This window comes from Castor canadensis, chromosome 7, assembly GCF_047511655.1.
Source record: "Castor canadensis chromosome 7, mCasCan1.hap1v2, whole genome shotgun sequence".
Lineage (NCBI taxonomy): Eukaryota > Metazoa > Chordata > Mammalia > Rodentia > Castoridae > Castor > Castor canadensis.
Genome location: NC_133392.1, coordinates 82,007,330 through 82,021,633, shown reverse-complemented (window position 1 = coordinate 82,021,633; position 14,304 = coordinate 82,007,330). Strand labels below are relative to the sequence as shown.

The following is a 14,304-nucleotide window of genomic DNA, read 5'->3' as shown; positions in this document are numbered from 1 at the left end:
AAGCTCTCGTAAGAGACTGATTGGTTCTGGAACATATTTCCTGCATACAGTCAGTTCAGGACTTGACTTGTGGGCTGGTTTTGCCTTACAGCCTAAGAAGAGGAGTTGTGAGTTGTTAGGAACCAAGGGGAGAAGGAAGATGTATTGAAGCCACCATAGATGTTGGTGGTAAGGTGGTCTCTGGGTAGCATCCCTTGAAAGTGTGGCCTGAGCCAGATTTCACCCTGGGTATATACTGCTCCCTGAGATACAAGGAATGCTCTTAACTCAGCTGATCAAATTAGGTCACAGGGTAGGAAGGGAGGGCAGAGAGCATGGGGATTTTAGGGTAGAAGGGTGATGGTATAGGGTTCTGAGTAGGATGGGTCTATAACACATGGGTAAATTTGTACATCATAGTAAATAAATGTAGCTTTCTTGGGACATGCTGTCAGGCTAGCTCCTTCCTTCCAGGTCTCTGTGCTTCTGCATGGAGTGAGGACAGTAAGGAAGGGAGGATCTAGGGATGCCAGGCTCTATTAGGCACAGGTGCCCTGCTGAAGTCTTACCTCCAGATAAAAAGGAAAATTATGGTGATCTTGTTCATAACCTTCCAAAGAAGGCCTCATTTGGTTTAGTGAGCTTTCTCAGTACTTCACATCATTACCTGTGTCCCATAAATCTTTTGAAGTCAATTTCCTATCTATTGTCAGCCATCTGCAACCATTAACCCAGAAACATTATACCCTTGCCCAGTGCCTATTATCTTCTTGCCCAGAATTGAGCTACAAGATGGTATATTTCTTCAGGACCTTCTTTCAGCTACTCTGAATAGCTAGGTGACAAGGCTGTACCAATCCTTAAAGGTCCATTATCTTTTCAGATGTGTCATTTATAGGAAGGTAAGCCCTCATTTCTAGGGGAAGAGGCCATAGCATTGTTGGGTATCTTCAACTGAAAATACCTACAAGACCCTTCTCCAATTAATAAAAATACCATGCTTTCTGACAGTGACCAGGAAAGATCTGCTTTTTGTAGACACCCTTTGGAAGCTGCATTATTATTCTAACTCAGATTTGCAAAAGATTCTACTCACCTCTTTGTGCTGGGCTGAATTGGTTTGAATATCTGCTTAGGGGATTTTGCCAGGACAAACAGCTGTAATAGATCCATACCTATCTGAGTCAGCTCATCAAACAATCCTTGACCATTTGTAGACCACAGGTTTCATCAGATGGACAGAGCAGTGGGAGATTTGGGTCAGGGTGGGTAACAAGATAGTGCAGGTTGCTAAAAGTCTTCTCAACCTCCCATAGGATCTCTGTGGAGATTCTGGGATAGGAATGAGAGAGCTTAGAATATCTTCACTAGGTATCTTGTCTGCACAAGTGAGATTTTCAAGAGTCATGAATAGTGTCAATCCTCTGCATGGAATTTAAATCCATTTACTGAATTCTTAGTTCTAATATCTTCACAGATCCTTTCTCAGTGAACTGTGGCCTTTGAGGTCAGTTAATTACATACATGGTACTTAAGGCTGTACTAGTGACTTACTCTTTTTTATGCTCACCTCCTGACTATGAAAACAAATTTCACCTTTCAAGTTGTAGTCCTTACATAGAATATCTTCTCTCTTGGTTCATTTCAAAGGTCATGTTTCAGGACTTGTCTTGAGTGTATTTGTAAATGTGTTGGGAGAATTAAAATATATCCAGTATCAATAAACACAAACAATAGAGAAATCTTACACATAAGACAAGACCATAGAGTTCCTAATTAATATAAGTAGAGGAATACATAATGACAATTGCCCACTGTGTTACCAGAGAAAAACCTAAATGAATTATCTAAGTATACTTGGTTTCAGTTAACTTAAATTCATTAATTTTTCAGGTTGCTCAGCTCAGTAATACATTAATAAACTCTCAGTAAATTTGCTCTAAGTAGCACTTCTGCCAATGGGGTTATGATGATAAGAGTTGCTTAGGTTATCTTTCGGTATGGATACAGCTTTTCCTGGAAACACTAACTCCACACTAAGACCTGCAGATGTCCAATAGGGTGGCTGGTACAAGTAGAAAAGGCCCAACATCTCTGTACTCATGTTGTGTATATTTCTTTATCTGTGTTAACTCTTTGTTAGAAAAAGTCTAAAAAATTTCAAGTCTAAGAAGTTTCTAAAATTTTAGCTTTTGTCTACTATCTCTGAAAAAACAAAAACAAACACTGCTTGAAGGTTTCACCTTGCATGATGAACCTCTGAGGGGGATTTCTTCTCATTCTTATAGGAAAAACATCTCAGGTATCACTGTTCAATGAACATTTAAACCTCTGGGAAATTCCAATATCCAAGCCTCTGGGAAAATGAAAATTATGCTTAGTGACAATACAGCATTTAACTCAGGAGGGTGATTTCAGATAACACAGTGTGACTTAAATCAGTATGAGCAAAGTGGTCAGGAGATGGCTTTTCTTCTTTTAGAAACACCTACTGCACAATGCAGGTTATTCAGCCATAAAGAAGAATGAAATTATTTTGCTTACAGACAAATAGATGGAGCTGGTCAACTTCATGATAAGCAAAATATGCCTGGTTCAAAAAGTCAAAGTTCCCATGTTTTCTCTCATATGTGGAAGCTAGAACTAAAAATTAAATGTGTGTGTGTCTGTGTGTGTGTGAGTGCACTTGAGAAAAAGAGAACAAAATTGTGTTAATTATTCTGTCTGAGTGGACTATGGGAGGCAAGAGAAGGAAAGAAAACATTTGAATACGGTATGATGTACTGTACAATGAGCTGTTGAATATTAGAATACACAGTAACAGAGAGAATGGATAAGTAACTGAGGTGTTCATTTGATTAAAGCAGTCTCTCTCTCTCTGTGTATATATATATATGTGCATATATATATATGTGTGTATATATATATATATATATATATGTATATCTGAGTGCCAAGGCAAAATTCCCTTAGACTATCAATACACACTTTTTAAAAATAAAGGGGAAGAGTGTAAAATAGGTCTTTTCCAGGGGTGGGTACCATGTGGAATTGGGTAGGCAAAATGAAAGGGTGATTTGAGTGAATATGGCAGATGTATTTTGTAATCATATATGAAAATAGAAGAATGAAATTTGTTGAAATTGTTCTAAGAAGGGGGGAGTGAGAGAATGTTGGAGGGGTTAAATCTAAGATATATTGTAAGGACACATACAAAAATCACATTTCATTCTTCTGTGCAGATTATATGCTAAAAATTAAAAAAAGAAACACCCACTGGCAATGGAGAGGAAGAAAATGTATGTCAAATTCTGAGCATGGCTATAGAATTACCCTGTGTGATTTTTGTAACTCTGTGCAAATTAACTCCTTCCAGAACTTTAGAGATTTCCATAGACTTCAAGCCAGACAGATGGCTTGATGGGAGGAAGTAGTTTTTGATTTATGTACACATATCACATACATAGACATCTATATACATATACACACAAAGTTGTTTACATCATATATAACAAATAATTTATGTTTATACATTTGTAAATATTGAACATATTTTATTTATGCATTTAAAATTATATATGTTATATGAATTATAAATATATATGTATGTATCTTAACACATACCCTAGTTAAAGTCTTGAGCCAGGAAGCATCCATAATCAAACGGCTATGGCTTTCCACATGCTGAGATTTCACTTACAACATCCGGAATGTTTCTCAGAAACACTCACACAGGTTCTTCCCTTCCCAACCTCCACAGTGGAGAGGAAGGAAAAGACACACCAATCTTTTTATAATCATGTGTTCATTAGTTATGTGAGATGCACAATAAATGAAAAGGAAGTAAAACATTGCAAAGGGTCAGGAGAGACGAGTTAGAAACAGTAAATACATACTTGTGTGTGTATATAACTATATATGTATGTAACTATCTATGAAATATTCACAAAGTTATATTGTCAAGCAGGAAAATAAAGGAGGAATAGGACAAAATATATTTAATAAATTGACAATGAAAATTTGAAAGTTCCATTTTATTTTATTTTTAAAAATTTAAAATTTTTTGGTTATTTTTATAATATGGTTGTTAGCATAATAAAGGCTCATAAAGTACATATGTTTTTAAGAAATTAAGTATAAACCACTATCTACTATTTGAATATTCCCTTTTCATTTATGAAATTATAAATTAGAATTTTTTTAAATGTCAATATTTTTATAATACAAACAGAAAAAGTTTTACATTGTAGATATGATCAACATTTTCACACTTCATCCTCAAAAGTACTTTCAGTTCTGAAAATGGGCTCTGAGGCTTGGGGTGTTAAAATAATTTTCTTATTATGGACTACTAGACAGAAACATTTAAACCTAAGCATATCAGGAAAGAAACATTTAACAGTAAACTTCCAGTAGTTGACGATGGAAACAATATTAACATTTTCAGTAACTATAAGTAAACTAGGAAGTTCAACTATATGCTGAACTTATGCCATGTAACTGTATAAGTAAATATAATTTGAAAAAATAGCATACAGTGTTTCCATTAAGCATGGATCCCAGAATTTTTGTCTGCCAATACCAAAGCCAATCTCAGGAATTTAGCTGAGAAAATTTCCATTATCATGCTGAGTTTTCAGTTTATGTTTGTTTTACCTAACAATTGACATTAAATTGCAATACATTATTAGATACTTTTTTTCTGATGCTTAGGATTTCCACGTTCAATGTTAAAACTAAAATATCAGGTATAAGTTAGAGAAAAAAAACAAAAACAAAACATCATATTAAAAGTTTAAAAGTATATTGCATGCACTATTCAGAAATACAAATATTAATTACTCATAAGTATTCAGGAACTTTTCCCAACTACAAATGTTGAAATGTCATTTTCCTTCACTAGGTGATTTTTACAATGAAAATTATAATCATTTATGTCTTTTAGGGCTTTAGATGTCTAAAGCAGTTAGGATTACCAAGTACCATTATGAAGCATGCTATTTTATGTACTCTCAAAAGTAACTGTGGTTTAGCTAAGGGTCAAATATTGATTTTACATGCACAAAGCCCTTTTCTAGTGATGTGGAATACTTGACAGTGAATATGTATTTTATGTAAGGCAATTATGAAAGTGTTTTTTTCAATGAGGCTCAGGTAACTTTTTAAAATTTTATTTTATTGTTGTGCTGGGTAGGGGTATATTGTGGCATTTACAAAGTTTCTTACAATGCACCAAATACATCACACTTGAAATCATCTCCTCTACCATTCCCTTTATCCCCTGTCCCCCACTTCAATGGAAGACACTGATAATAACTTCTCCAGAACATTAAAAAAATAGGGACTGAAATAATAACCAACCAAACCCCACTTGACCACTGGAAGGCACCCTGTGACTGAGACTCTTTAATTATGTGTATCTTTGATCCCTGCCCTAATTCTTTTTCTATTTACAGCTAAATCTCACGTCTTTGTACCAGACAAGACTGAAGATGGCCTTAGTGCTGATTCTGCCTCTGCCCCGGACATGGCCACTGACCTTGTCATAAGACTGATTTCTCCATCCTTTACCACAGATCTTTATTTGGCACATAGAGGCAAGGTGCCAGACATGGCACTTGGAGTGCCAAGAGTTTGGGCCTTGAGTCCAAAACTCCTGTTTTGCTCTCAGCCAGGGAGACAAGAACACCCTTCTTGATCTCCAAACTCCAAAGGGCCCCACTCTTCAGCAGCTAAGTGAGCTATGGCCCATAGAATCAGTGTGGATCCAGGAAACTAGCTGCACTATAGACTCAGATTCACAGATTCATTCTACTTAGATGGGAATGGGAGCTGCACTACAGAGTATACATCAAGTGTCAGTCATCAGTGGTGTTAGTAAGAGGAGTGTGAGCAGACCTGTGTGAAATGAGAAGGGGTAGTGCTAAGAGAGAGAAATGTGAGACCAAGTGGCACAGGATCAGCCAGAGCCCTGTGCCTTGCCCATGAATGCAGTCTGTTTCAGTTGACATATTTGTGCACTCTTAAGAGTATCAAAGAGATTGTGGGAAACAGACATGGTCAGGAATTTCCCATGTTGAGCCCATACTGCCCCTCTAGCAACCCAGCCTGGGATCCTTGGGAGCAGTTTGGGATGTGTCCTGCACTCTTCACATCAGTGAGCCTGCATGTGGCATAGCACACATGGAATTTAAGCTCAGAGAAATCCAGGTCAGAGCTCAGTCTGCAAAAAACCCTTCTGATCTAAGACTTTTGGAATTCAGAGAGGAAAAGATCTGCCTCCCAACCCAAGTGGCGATCCTGAGGAGAAAAGTCCATTGCCCTCCTCAGCAAGAAAGAAATATTGACCTGTTTGTTCTTTTCTTCTGATTTTGTTTGTTTTATCCATCTCTGTACTTAGTTTCTTAGGTTTTTCCTCACTACTATTTTCTATTAGTTCTTCCCATGTACTTGTCTTCTACTGTTACCCTTCTTGTCTTTTTCCTTTCCCCACCACTATTTTATTAATTATTAATAGCTTTAAATTTAATAATTTTTTTATCTCCTACCTTATCCCAGAAGCATCAAAATGTATTTATTTCCCCCTTAAGGCATGTGTTGTTCATATTTCCAACATTTAAATATCAGTTTGTTTTCAAATTGTTTTTGTAACTGGTGACTGATTTCTTTTCTCTGAGTAGCAGTAGGGATCATACTCTAAGATTATAAACTCAACAGAAGGCTTCTCACTGAGAAGACCCAATAAAATAGAAATAAATAATCTTAAAGAAATATCCATCCCCCCCAGACATGCAAATTACAATGTAGAAACATAAGAATCACAGAAAAGCAAGACAATTTGATTTCTCAAAAAAGCATGTAACTTCTTAATAACCAAATCCAAAATGTACCAAAATGGTTGAAATGCCAAATAATTCAAAAGTCTAGGTTAAAAATAATCAATGATCTTGAAGAGGATTCAAACAAACAGATGAATGAAGTAAGAAGGTCAATCCTAGTCCTGGAAAAAAAGTAAGCAATGGAGATGATAAATTCAGCAAGGAAACTGAGACTCTGAGAACATTAAAAATAAAACAAACAAAACACTTCTCTCCAGGACTAAATGCCTTCACTGCTGTTTTATATCAAACTTATATAGAAGTACTTATGTTAATTCTTCTCAAATTGTTCAAAAAATTGAACTGAAGGAACATTTCCAAATTAATTATTTGAGGTCATTATTATCCTCATACCCAAAGCAGACAAGAACAAAAGAACCCCAAAAATAAGAAAATCATGATCAATATCCTTGATGAACATGGATGTAAAAATTCTCAACAAAAGCAGGAGAAGAATTTGGTAAAATTCAATATCACTTTATCATGAATCACTGAAAGAGAAATTCAGTAAGAAAGATAATACTTGAAGATAATGAAGACTATGTAAAAAACCCACAGCATGCATCATTCCAAGTGAGGAAAAATTGAAGGCATTTCCACTCTCATCACTCTCATTCCATATACTATGGAAAGTTTAAGACAAAGAAAATAGGGAAGGGAATGTATTAAAGTGTATGTAAATAGGTAAGAAGTAAATCAAATTTTCCCTATTTACAAATGCTATAATACTATATATGCCAAAGCCCCATCATCTATTGTAATTCACAAATGAATTCAGCAAAGTTTCATGCTACAAGACCAATACAATTATCAGCTGCTGCAAAAGAAGCCATGCAAGCAATTTAATTCACAAAAGCTACAAAAATCCATAGTAATAAATTTATCCAAGAAACTCACAAATTTAGCAATGCAAATGACAAAACACTGATGAAACACATTGAAGAAGACACAAAAAACTGGAAAAACCTTTAGATTCAGGGATTCAAAGAACTAATGTTGTGAAAGTGTCCATACTACCTAAAGCAATTTACAGATTCAATGCAATCTCCACACAAATACCATAATATAGTTCACAGATCAAGATAAAATAATCCTATAACTGATGTAGAAGCACAAAAGACCCTAAATAACTAAAACAAACATGAAGAAAAATGACAAACCTAGTGTCATTACATTGACTGGTCTCAAGACACACATCAGAGCCACCATAACAAAAATGAAGCAGAGTACTGGCTTAAAAACAGACACAGAGACCTATGGAACAGACATAGACTCAAGAAATAAACACCCATCAACATCCAACTGAGTTTCAACAAAGACACTACAAGCACACATTGGAGCAAAAATAGCCTCTTCATTAACCAGTGCTGGGAAAACTAGATATCCACTTTCAGAAGACTGAAATATGACCTCTGTTTCTCATCATGTTCAGAACTCAACTCAAAATAGATTAAAGAGATAAGTGTACAACTTGATATTATGAAACTACTGGAAAAATATGGGAGAAATTTCAAGATAACAGTAAGGGCAATGAAATTTTGGATATGACCCCAAAAGTGTAAGAAACAAGAGAAAATGGATTACATAAAAGTAGAAATCTTTTTTTGTTTTGTTTTGTTTTCTGGTGGTACTGGCATTTGAACTCAAGACCTTATGCTTGCTAGGCAGGCATTCTACCACTTGAGACTCTCCAGCAGCCTCTAAAGTAGAAGGCTTTGATGTCAAAGGAAACTGTCAAGAAAAAACAGTCTACAGAACAGGAGAAAATCTTTTCTAGGTAAACATTTGATAAAGGGTTAATATCCATAATACAGAAGGAACTCAAAACCCTTAGCATTAAAATAGCAAATCATCTGATTTAAAATGGGCAAATAATCTGAAAAGATATTATTTTGAAATAAGATTTACAGATGACAACTGAATAGATGAAACTGTGTCCATGTCATTAGATGTCAGAGAAATGCTATTTGCAACCACAATAAGATATCATTTTCTACCGGTCAAAATGGCTGATACCACAAACACAAAACCAACACATGCTGCCAAGGACATGAACAAAAATGTATTCTCACACACTTTTGATGGGAGTGTAAATTGCTAGTTACCATATGGGAAAGTATGGGGTTGTCATGGTGCTTCACTCCTGGAGGACAGGAGGACTATAATTCAAGGCCAACTCTGGCAAAACCTTAGCAAATCCCCTTCTCAGTCAATAAGCCAGGCATAGATAAATAAATAACAACAAAAATGAAATTAGTTGAAAGTCTATATCCTCAATGTATGAAGTTCAATGCAAATACATTTTGGAGAGGCTGCATTTTCAGCTTTAAAATAGTTTTTCTATATGTTTATCAGAACTTTAAGCATTAATTAGAATTTTTTTACTTCTCTGTATTAAAACTTTAAAACATAAAGTAAAATGTATGTAGAATATTATTTGAATCTAGGAACAGAATTTTTTTGATGCAATTGGGGTTTGAACTCAGGGATTCACAGCTACAAAGCACATGCTGTAACACATGAGCCACACCTCCAGCCCATTTGCTCTGGTTAAGTTGTAGGTAGGGTTTCCTCAATTACTTGCACAGCTTGGCCTAGAACTGTGATCCTACCTGTCTCAGCCTCCCAAGTAGCTAGGATTATAGGCATGAGCCACTGGCACCCTATTAGGAAAAGAATTTTTAAATAAACTGTACTGTGAACAACCTAGAGCATTCTGTGTTTTAAAAAATTGTATGTTTTTTTAGTATAATTATCTATTACAAATTTCTGGTATAAAATAGATATATTTTAATGGCTGTATATCTCTAGATTTCCCAATATCTACAAACAATGTAAATGTTTACCGTTTTGCAATTTACTTTAAAATTTAGAATGAGAATTATATAACATTTTCTCTACAAAGTGATTTAAAAAATAATAGACTTTTGGTTTTGCATGATAAAATGATATTTAAGCAACCTCATGATCAATTATCAAACCTACTTATAATAAAATAAGAGCAATCCATATTTCTAAATAGCTTCTTAAAAATGGTTGCCATTATATTATTTACTGTATCCATCTATTCTACTGTCAGAAGTGTAGTAAAATAAACTGTCAGAAAATTATTTTCCACTCCTGTAAAATAAAGTATTAAATGTCATTTTGGTATATGTAAATGCTTTGGAAGCCAGTCTAATAAATATAATATGCACAAAGGAAATATCAAAATAATGCTATTAAAATAGTTTGTTTAGTATTAACAAGTGAAATAACATCTGGGCTTTACCCCTGAAGGGAAGGAGTGGATGACAAGTTATAATTTATCACAGCTATTTTCAAAACAAAACTTCAAAATGTCACTAATGCACAACATAATGCTTTACTAATCTACTTTACATATTTAAATAAAACTTTACAAACAACCATCCTAAGCCTAGGAAGCAGATGTAATACAATTCAACAAATGAAATAAAAATTTATCTCTCCCCCAAAATTATTTGTATTTAAATTTCAAGATTGTATTTGAACTGCGTAATAACTCATATTAAGTCCCTGAGTGTGTATTTTTCTACTTGTCTTCATGGAATAGTTTTCACTGTGGGAACAATAACTAAACAACAACTAAAGAGTTTCAGATCCTCTTAATTTGAAAATCATTGACCATTTAAGTTTTCAGTATGACTTCAACTTTGGAGGGATAAGCAAATATTCTGTAATTTGCAATTGCTTGAACAACACAAAAAACATGAGAGAATAAGAAGATAACAGGAGAAGCTGAGCCCGCAGCACCCGCCCACTGGAACTGCCCCACCCTGCCCATGCCTACCCTCCCCCACTCCACTCCATGCCCATGCCCTGCACTGCTGCCTGGGCCTGCAGAGATGATCTTCCCCAGGGGCAATGCCTTCCCCAGGGCCAGTGATAACTGTAGGATGCCCAAAAACAAGTAGCAGTCTCTGGTCCCAGGGCACGCCATGGCCCAGCTGCACCAGCAGTAATAACAACAGTAGCAGCAATAGCAGTTCAGGATTGGATCAACTAAGCAAAACTCTATATCCGAGGCCTGCCCCCACACCACTGACAAGGACCTGGCGAAGCTCTGCTAACCACATGGCAAGATAGTCTTGACAAAGGCAATTTTAGATAAGACAACAAACAAATGCAAAAGTTATCCTGCTGCAGATCAGAAAGTTGTGTGAGCCCTGAAGACCAGTAGGGTTCAAGCTCAAGTGGCAAGGCAACAGGAACAAGATCCTACAAACCTGTATATTTCTAATTTGTTACTGTCCATGGAAGAGCAAGAATTTGAAAGTGTGCTCAAACCATTTGGGCAAGGTATATTTCTACAAGGACACTACATGATTCCAGCAGCACAAGTCATGGTGTTGGCTTTGCCAGGAGTGAAAAATGCAAAGCTGTAATCAGTCATTTTAATGGAAAGTTCAGTAAGACCCCACCAAGAGTTTCTCATCCTACAAAACCTTTGTTGTGCAAGTTTGCAGATGGAGGACAGAAGAGACAGAATCTAAACAAATACATCCATTATGGAAGACCATGGCATAGAGAAGGAAGGTCTGGACTGACACTCACTACTGACCCAACTACAGCTGCTATACAGAATGGTCTTATCCTTTACTATACAGTATTGCTACAAATCGAATGATCACTCAAACTTCTCTTATATCCTATATTGCATCTTCTGTATCTCTCTACCAGGTGCAAAGTCCTTCTTGGATGTGGCCTCAACCACATATTCTATAGCACTCTGGTACCATCTTAACTGCCTTCATGAGAACACACCATGTCACTATAGCCTGTGTCTATACTCAGCCCTCTGGCCCAGCAGATCAGTCATCTTTCACTAGGCAGAATTGGAACATATATGTCTGCAATGTCAGCCATAAAGGATGCTATTTGCTACAGTACACACATGCAGACTGCAGTTCCTTTTGAGGAAGCACGTGGTCAGCAGCAGTTGTCTATAGAGATGTCTAATGACACTTCGCCATGTATCTTTCAACCTAATAAGTAACTGTAAGGTGTACAGAAGGGTGTTTTTACATGAAGAAGTGTGTGAAAGCTGAACAGTCATGGATTTTTCTGATCAATTTTGTGTTTTAAGAAATTATTGACAATTTTGCACAGGCTCTTGAAAATGTTATTTATAATAAAATCAAACAAAACTGTTTTGCTATAAGTTCTATAAGGTAATAAAATCCTTAAATTCATCTAGCGGTTCTTCCCCTAAACAGGCTTATGTTAGTGAAAAACATAAAAGCAACTACAAAAAATATTTTTAGCAAATGTTATAACGCAAAAAAGAAAAGAAAAAACTTCAATTTTCTGGGCATGCACAAAGAACATGAAGACTTATCCAAGTGCATGAACAGATTTTTGTGGCTTTGTTCAATTTGAGTTTTTTCAGGTGTATGAAATGGGCTTTCTGAAGTTTCAATCCTCTGACTTCACCCATGGTGTTCTGTACTGGCTGTGCAAATGTTGCTGTAATTCAGTGTTGTCATCAATGTCTTTTCTTAGCTTTCTGTTTTTCTTTCAACATAGTGTGAAGTGTCTTATGCTTTTCTATGAATTTCAATTTGCCTTACCTCTTGATGCTGTAGCTGTTTCAGTAAAAGTTAGTTCAAACTAATGAAGAATGCTTTGACCAAAAGAGCTGATCTATTATGCCTTGTAAAACAGAAGCATAGGGCTATTAAAAGGTAGTCAATAAAAGTTGTTGAAATTTTGACTGTTTAATATATGCAGTGATTTAAATGACTTTTCACATGATGTGTAAGGTAGTGAAATGCAAGAAGGGGGAAAATATTTTGGGTGAAGCACATTTTCTGACTTGGGAAATTTTAATAAGGTAAATTGTTTGCAAGCCTGTTCAGCAACAGTTCCCTCTGATAGTTTGACTGTTTTAGGATACCTGCCGCATGATACAATGTGAAGTCTTTTTTGCCTTTTTTCAGGAAAAAAACTTGATGTTCTAGATTTAGTGTAGGTAGTATTGGGACTGGTATTTGTTCTAACTTTACACTAATGATAGTGCTTTAGAATAAGAATTATGCCTATGATCTGGCATAAAATGTTGCTACTGCAACTAAATGACAAAACCTACAAGTAAGGCTTTCTCTTGCAGCTTAAGATGAGATATGGGTAGAAGCAAAATGATTGGCTACCAGCTCTCTCTCTCTCTCTCTCTCTCTCTCTCTCTCTCTCTCTCTCTCTTCCTCTTTCTCTCAAATTTGAAAAGTAAATGACTTGGCACTTTTAATAGTAACTTCACCAAATACTAAAGAGCCAGTAACCAGTAGTTCCAACTAGTCTCAGCATTACATCTTCTGTGCTCTTTATTTTTGCTGTATCAGTTTGTGGTTAGGAGAATGTGTCCTTTTTGTACCTTCCCATTTAGGTTTTATAACTTAAGTTGGTTTATGGACATACACAGATAAACAAAAAAGCATGAAGGAAGATTTGGATTGAAGCAGTGCCACACTTTTACATCATCGCTAAGAGTGTTCAAGTGTAAAGAAAACCCATTTTGACAGTATGAAATTCAAGATTCATATATACACAGTTATTTCTACTTTAGTACCCATGAGATAATTCACTGTAATTAAAGCTCTTTTATTAAGGCAATAACATATGTTTTGAAAGCAATGATAAATTAGGTTGTCTTCTAAAATTGTGAACTTGCTTGATTAGCAGTGTGTAATCAATTATCTAGCTCAGAACCTTTTTTGTGTGTGTGCTGGGACAGATTGCTGGCCTTCCCTGTTCCCACAGACCAAATCTTCCTAGCTCAGAAGCTAGGGCTAAGCAGTTATTTCTTTTCAGTACTTCTTAGTTCTTAAATTTTATTGTGTGTATTTGATTATAGGTGTCACAGACATTTCATAGTTTCAAAAGTCGTTACTGCTCAGAGAAGTGTAGATTCTGGTGAAAATTAGCAGTCATAAGAGAAATGTGTTTGTGTCTTTTGTTTTTGTTTCCTTTTTTAAAGTTGTGACATTATTGGTTTTACACTCACAGAAATATTACTGCTTTGTGAAAGTCCAGACAAAATGCACTACCTTCCATGTACCTAGTACATTTACAAACTTGGGTCTCTCACTACTTGATATTTTTTGCCTTAGTTAAGATAGAATTTTGATAGCTCAGTTAGAAGGGGAGGGGAAATCTGCTGTTAGAAATGTCTGAACAAAGTGCCATACTGGATTTAGAAAACATAACTTCTGTACATAAAAAAATCAGTTAAGTATCACATAGTAGACAGCCATTAAATTATTTAAATTATTTAAAGGATTAATTTATGAAGAAAGGCCTTTTGTACAGTTCAAAAATGGTTTTCATAGAGGTATGTTTTTTATTTTTTCATTACTAGTTCCACAGACTTGCCAGTGGTGACTTATTTGTCTGGTTCAAGATAACACTGTAGTTTTCTTTCTTAGTACTT

General features: G+C 35.6%; 1 pseudogene; it reads left to right on the top strand.

Annotated features, from left to right (window-relative positions):
- The first annotated feature begins 10,723 nt into the window (after positions 1-10,723).
- LOC109676000 (RNA-binding motif, single-stranded-interacting protein 1 pseudogene) lies at positions 10,724-11,874 on the top strand (annotated as a pseudogene).
- Positions 11,875-14,304: the final 2,430 nt, after the last annotated feature.